Below are 7,906 nucleotides of genomic sequence, written 5' to 3' on the forward strand. Positions count from 1 at the left end.
TATTTGACACCTTTTGAAGCTCTTCATATTTTTCACACCTTTTGAAGCTCTTCATATTTTTCACACCTTTTGAAGCTCTTCATATTTTACACATATTTTCACCCTCTTCATGTTTTTCAACACCTTTTCATGCTCCTCCTATTTTTCGGACTGTTTCATTCTCTTCATATTTTTGACACTTTTTGAAGCTCTTCATATTTTTCACACCTTTTCAGGCTCTTCACCTTTTTCAACACCGTTTCATGCTCCTCATATTTTTCAGACTGTTTCATTCTCCTCATATTTATGTCAACTTTTGAAACTCTTCATTTTCTTCACACCTTTTCATGCTCTTCATGTTTTTGAACACTGCTTCATGCTCCTCCTATGTTTCAGACCATTTCATGCTCCTCATATTTTTCACACTTTTTGAATCTCTTCATATTTTTCACACTTTTTGAAGCTCTTCATACTTTTCACACCTGTCAGGCTCTTCATGTTTTTGAACACCGCTTCCTGCTCCACCTATTTTTCAGATCGCTTATGCTCCTCATATTTTTCACACTTTTTGAAGCTCTTCATATTTTTCACACTTTTTCAGGCTCTTCATGTTTTTGAACACCGCTTCATGCTCCTCCTATTTTTCAGACCGTTTCATGCTCCTCATGTATTTCACACCTTTTGAACCTCTTCGTATTTCGCACACCTTTTCAGGCTCTTCATGTTTTTCACAACCACTTCATGCTCTTCCTATTTTTCAGACCGTTTCATGCTCCTCATATTTTTGATACCTTTGAAGCTCTTCATATTTTTCACACCTTTTCAGGCTCTTCATGTTTTGAACACCATTTCATGCTCCTCCTATTTTTCCGACCGTTTCATGCTCCTCATCTTTTACACACCTGTTGAAGCTCTTCATATTTTTCACACCATTTCAGGCTCTTCATGTTTTTCAACACCGCTTCATGCTCCTCCTATTTTTTCAGACCGTTTAATGCTCTTCCTATTTTTGACACGTTTTGAGGCTCTTCATATTTTTCTCACCTTTTCAGGCTCTTCATGTTTTCGAACACCGCTTCATGCTCCTCCTATTTTTGAGACCGTTTTATGCTCCACATGTATTTCACAGCTTTTGAATCTCTTCAGAATTTTCCCACCTTTCAGGCTCTTCATGTTTTTGAACACCGTTTCATGGTCTTCCTATTTTTCAGACCGTTTCATGCTCCTCATATTTGTGACACCTTTAGAAACTCTTCATATTTTTCACACCTTTTCAGGTTCTTCATGTTTTTGAACACCGTTTCATGCTCCTCCTATTTTTCAGACCATTTCATGCTCCTCATATTTTTGACACATTTTGAATCTCTTCATATTTTTCACACCTTTTCAGGGTCTTCATGTTTTTGAACACCGCTTCATGCTTCTCCTATTTTTCAGACCGTTTCATGCTATTCATGTATTTAATACCTTTTGAAGCTCTTCATATTTTTCACACCTTTTCAGGCTCTTCATGTTTTTGAACACCTTTTCATGCTCCTCGTATTTTTCTGACCGTTTCCTGCTCCTCATATTTTTGACCCTTTTTGAACCTCCTCATATTTTTCGCACCTTTTGAACCTCTTCATATATTTCACATCATTTCAGGCTCTTCATGTTTTTCAACACCACTTCATGCTCCTCCTATTTTTCAGACCGTTTCATGCTCCTCATAATTTTGACACGTTTTGAAGCTCTTCAAATTTTTCACACCTTTTCAGGCTCTTCATCTTTTTCAACACCACTTCATGCTCCTCCTCTTTTCCAGAGCGTTTCATTGTCCTCATATTTTTGACACCTTTAGAAGCTCTTTATATTTTTCACAACTTTTCAGGCTCTTCATGTTTTTCACAACCGCTTCATGCTCCTCCTATTTTTCAGACAGTTTCATTCCTCTCATGTATTTCACACCTTTTGAAGCTCTTCATATTTTTCACACCTTTTCAGGCTCTTCATGTTTTTGAACACCACTTCATGCTCCTCCTATTTTACACACAGTTTCATGCTCCAAATGTATTTCACACCTTTTGAAGCTCTTCTTATTTTTCACACATTTTGAGGCTCTTCATTTGTTTGAACACCGTTTCATGCTGCTCCTAATTTTCAGACCGTTTCATTCTCATCTCATTTTGACAGCTTTTGAAGCTCTTCATATTTTCACGCCTTTTGAAGCTCTTCATATATTTCACACCTTTTCAGGCTCTTCTTTTTTTTCAACACCACTTCATGCTCCTCCTAATTTTCAGACCGTTTCATGATCATCTTATTTTGACAGCTTTTGAAGCTCTTCATATTTTCACACCTTTTGAAGCTCTACATATTATTCACATCTTTTCAGGCTCTTCATGATTTTCAACTCCGCTTCATGCTCATCCTATTTTTCAGACTGTTTCATGCTCATCTCATTTTTGACACCTTTGGAAACTCTTCATATTTTTTCACACGTTTTCAGGCTCTTCAAGTTTTTCAACAACATTTCATGCTCCTCCTATTTTTCAGACTGTTTCATGGTCGTAATGTATTTCACACCTTTTGAAGCTCTTTATATTTTTCACACCTTGTCAGGCTCTTCATGTTTCTGAACAGTGCTTCATGCTCCTCCTATTTTTCAGACCGTATCATGCTCCTCATATTTTTGAAACATTTTGAAGCTCTTCATATATTTCACACCTTTTCAGGCTCTTCATGTTTTTGAACACCACTTCATGCTTCTCATATTTTTCAGACTGTTTCATGGTCCTCATGTATTTCACACATTTTGAAGCTCTTTATATTTTTCACACCTTTTCAGGCTCTTCATATATTTGAACACTGCTTCATGCTCCTCCTATTTTTCAGAGAGTTTCATGCTCCTCATGTATTTCACAACTTTTGAAGCTCTTCATGTTTTTCACACCTTTTCAGGCTGTTCATGTTTTTTAACAGCGCTTCATGATTCTCCTATTTTTCAGACCGTTTCATGCTCTTCATATTTTTGACACATTTTGAAGCTCTTCATATTTTTCACAGCTTTTCAGGCTTTTCATGTTTTTCCACACCACTTCATGCTTCTCCTAATTTTCAGACCGTTTCATGCTCCTCATGTATTTCACACCTTTTGAAGCTCTTCATATTTTTCACACCTTTTCAGGCTCTTCATGTTTTCCACACCACTTCATGCTTCTCTTATTTTTCAGCCCGTTTCATGCTCCTCATATATTTCACACCTTTTGAAGCTCTTCATATTTTTCAAACCTTTTCAGGCTCTTCATGTTTTTGATCACCGTTTCATGCTCCTCCTATTTTTCAGACGGTTTCATGCTCCTCATATTTTTGACACTCTTTGAAGATCTTCATATTTTTCACACCTTTTCAGGCTCTTCATTTTTTTCAACACCACTTCATGCTCCTCCTATTTTTCAGACCGTTTCATGCTCCTCATATATTTGACACATTTAGAAGCTCTTCATATTTGCACACCTTTTCAGGCTCTTCATATTTTTCATCACCGCTTCATGCTCCTCCTATTTTTCAGACGGTTTCATGTTGATCTCATTTTTGACACCTTTTGAAGCTCTTCATATTTTTCACACCTTTTGAAACTCTTCATATTTTTCACAGCTTTTCAGGCCCTTCATGATTTTCATCACCACTTCATGCTCCTCCTATTTTTAAGACCGTTTCATACTCCTCATATTTTTGACACCTTTAGAAGATCTTCATATTTTTCACACCTTATCAGGCTCTTCATGTTTTTCAACAACGCTTCATGCTCCTCCTATTTTTCAGACCGTTTCATGCTCCTCATATTTTTGACACCTTTTGAAGCTCTTCATATTTTTCACACCTTTTCAGGCTCTTCATATTTTTCAACACCGCATCATGCTCTTCCTATTTTTCAGACCGTTTCATGCACCTCATATTTTTCACACCTTTTAAAGCTCTTCATATTTTTCACACCTTTTCAGGCTCCTTATGTTTTTCAACACCGATTCATTCTCCTCCTATTTTTCAGACCGTTTCATGCTCCTCATATTCTTGACAAGTTTTAAAGCTCTTCATATTTTTCACACCTTTTCAGGCTCTTCATGATTTTGAACACCGCTTCATGCTCCTCCTATTTTTCAGACCGTTTCATGCTCCTCATATTTTTCACACCTTTTGAAGCTCTTCATATTTTTCACACCTATTCAGGCTCTTCATATTTTGAACACCGCTTCATGCTCCTCCTATTTTTCAGACCGTTAAATGCTCCTCATGTATTTGACACCTTTTGAAGCTCCTCATATTTTTCACACGTTTTCAGGCTGTGCATGTTTTTGAACACCGCTTCATGCTCCTCCTATTTTTCAGACCGTTTCATGCTCGTCATATTTTTGACACCTTTTGAAGCTCTTCATATTTTTCACACCTTTTCAGGCTCTTCAGGTTTTTCAACACTGCTTCATGCTCCACCTATTTTTCAGACCGTTTCATCCTCCTCATATTTTTGACACCTTTTGAAGCTCTTCATATTTTTCACACCTTTTCAGGCTCTTCAGGTTTTTCAACACCGCTTCATGCTCCTCCTTTTTTGCAGACCGTTTCATGCTCCACATATTTTTGACACCTTTTGAATTTCTTCATATTTTTCACACCTTTTCAGGCTCTTAATGTTTTTGAACACCACTTCATGCTCCTCGTATTTTTCAGAGAGTTTCATGCTCCACATGTATTTCACACCTTATGAAGCTCTTCATATTTTTCACACCTTTTCAGGCTCTTCATGTTTTTGAACACCGCTTCATGATTCTCCTATTTTTCAGACCCTTTCATTCTCTTCATATTTTTGACACATTTTGAAGCTCTTCATATTTTTCACACCTTTTCAGGCTCTTCATGTTTTTCCACACCACTTCATGCTTCGCCTAATTTTCAGACCGTTTCATGCTCCTCTTGTATTTCACACATTTTGAAGCTCTTCATATTTTTCACACCTTTTTAGGCTCTTCATGTTTTTGACGACCGCTTCATGCTCCTCCTATTTTTCAGACCATTTGATGCTCCTCATATTTTTTGACACCTTTTGAAGCTCTTCATATTTTTCACACCTTTTAGGCTCTTCATGTTTTTCAACACCGTTTCATGATCTTCCTATTTTTCAGACCGTTACATTCTCATCTCATTTTTGACACCTTTTGAAGCTCTTCATATTTTTCACACCTTTTCAGGATGTTCATGTTTTTCCAGACAACTTCATGCTTCTCCTATTTTTCAGACCGTTTCATGCTCCTCATGTATTTCACACCGTTGAAGCTCTTCATATTTTTCACACCTTTTCAGGATGTTCATGTTTTTCCAGACAACTTCATGCTGCTTCTGTTTTTAAGACCGTTTCATGCTCCTCATGTTTTTCACACCTTTTGAAGCTCTTCATGTTTTTCACACCTTTTGAAGCTCTTCATATTTTTCAAACCTTTTCAGGCTCTCATATTTTTCATCACCGTTTCATGATCCTCCTATTTTTCAGACCGTTTCATGCTCCTCATATATTTGACACATTTAGAAGCTCTTCATATTTTCACACCTTTTCAGGATCTTCATATTTTTCAACACCGCTGCATGCTCCTCCTATTATTCAGACGGTTTCATGTTGATCTCATTTTTGACACCTTTTGAAGCTCTTCATATTTTCACACCTTTTGAAACTCTTCATATTTTTCACACCTTTTCAGGCCCTTCATGATTTTCAACACCGCTTCATGCTCCTCCAATTTTTAAGACCGTTTCATGCTCCTCATATTTTTGACACCTTTAGAAGATCTTCATATTTTCACACCTTTTCATGCTCTTCATGTTTTTCAACAACGCTTCATGCTCCTCCTAATTTTCAGACCGTTTCATGCTCCTCATATTTTTACACCTTTTGAAGCTCTTCATATTTTTCACACCTTTTCAGGCTCTTCATATTTTTCAACACCGCATCATGCTCCTCCTATTTTTCAGACCGTTTCATGCACTTCATATTTTTCACACCTTTTAAAGCTCTTCATATTTTTCACACCTTTTCATGCTCCTTATGTTTTTCAACACCGATTCATTCTCCTCCTATTTTTCAGACCGTTTCATGCTCCTCATAAAATTGACACCTTTTAAAGCTCTTCATATTTTTCACACCTTTTCAGGCTCTTCGTGATTTTGAACACAGCTTCATGCTCCTCCTATTTTTCAGACCGTTTCATGCTCCTCATAATTTTCACACCTTTTGAAGCTCTTCATATTTTTCACAACTTTTTAGGCTCTTCCTATTTTGAACACCGCTTCATGCTCCCCCTTTTTTCAGAGCGTTTAAGATCCTCATGTATTTGACACCTTTTGAAGCTCTTCATATTTTTCACACGTTTTCAGGCTCTTCATGTTTTTGAACACCGCTTCATGCTCCACCTATTTTTCAGACCGTTTCATGCTCCTCATATTTTTGACACCTTTTGAAGCTCTTCATATTTTTCACACCTTTTCAGGCTCTTCAGGTTTTTCAACACGGCTTCATGCTCCACCTATTTTTCAGACCGTTTCATCCTCCTCATATTTTTGACACCTTTTGAAGCTCTTCATATTTTTCACACCTTTTCAGGCTCTTCAAGTTTTACAACACCACTTCATGCTCCTCCTATTTTTCAGAGAGTTTCATGCTCCTCATGTATTTCACACCTTATGAAGCTCTTCATATTTTTCACACCTTTTCAGGCTCTTCATGTTTTTCACACCTTTTCAGGCTCTTCATGTTTTGCAACACATCTTCATTCTCCTAGTATTTTTAAGACCGTTTCATGCTCCTCATATTTTTGACACCTATTGAAGCTCTTCATATTTCTCACACCTTTTCAGGATCTTCATGTTTTTCAACACCACTTCATGCTGCTTCTATTTTTCAGACCGTTTCATGCTCCTCATATTTTTCATATCTTTTGAAGCTCTTCATATTTTTCACACCTTTTGAAGCTCTTCATATTTTTCACACGTTTTCAGGCTCTTCATGTTTTTCAACACTGCTTCATGCTGCTTCTGTTTTTAAGACCGTTTCATGCTCCTCATGTTTTTCACACCTTTTGAAGCTCTTCATGTTTTTCACACCTTTTGAAGCTCTTCATATTTTTCAAACCTTTTCAGGCTCTCATATTTTTCATCACCATTTCATGATTCTCCTATTTTTCAGACCGTTTCATGCTCCTCATATATTTGACACATTTAGAAGCTCTTCATATTTTCACACCTTTTCAGGATCTTCATATTTTTCAACACCGCTGCATGCTCCTCCTATTATTCAGACGGTTTCATGTTGATCTCATTTTTGACACCTTTTGAAGCTCTTCATATTTTCACACCTTTTGAAACTCTTCATATTTTTCACACCTTTTCAGGCCCTTCATGATTTTCAACACCGCTTCATGCTCCTCCAATTTTTAAGACCGTTTCATGCTCCTCATATTTTTGACACCTTTAGAAGATCTTCATATTTTCACACCTTTTCATGCTCTTCATGTTTTTCAACAACGCTTCATGCTCCTCCTAATTTTCAGACCGTTTCATGCTCCTCATATTTTTACACCTTTTGAAGCTCTTCATATTTTTCACACCTTTTCAGGCTCTTCATATTTTTCAACACCGCATCATGCTCCTCCTATTTTTCAGACCGTTTCATGCACTTCATATTTTTCACACCTTTTAAAGCTCTTCATATTTTTCACACCTTTTCATGCTCCTTATGTTTTTCAACACCGATTCATTCTCCTCCTATTTTTCAGACCGTTTCATGCTCCTCATAAAATTGACACCTTTTAAAGCTCTTCATATTTTTCACACCTTTTCAGGCTCTTCGTGATTTTGAACACAGCTTCATGCTCCTCCTATTTTTCAGACCGTTTCATGCTCC

Source organism: Dama dama, unplaced genomic scaffold (assembly GCF_033118175.1).
Source record: "Dama dama isolate Ldn47 unplaced genomic scaffold, ASM3311817v1 ptg000088l, whole genome shotgun sequence".
In the NCBI taxonomy this organism is placed as follows: domain Eukaryota; kingdom Metazoa; phylum Chordata; class Mammalia; order Artiodactyla; family Cervidae; genus Dama; species Dama dama.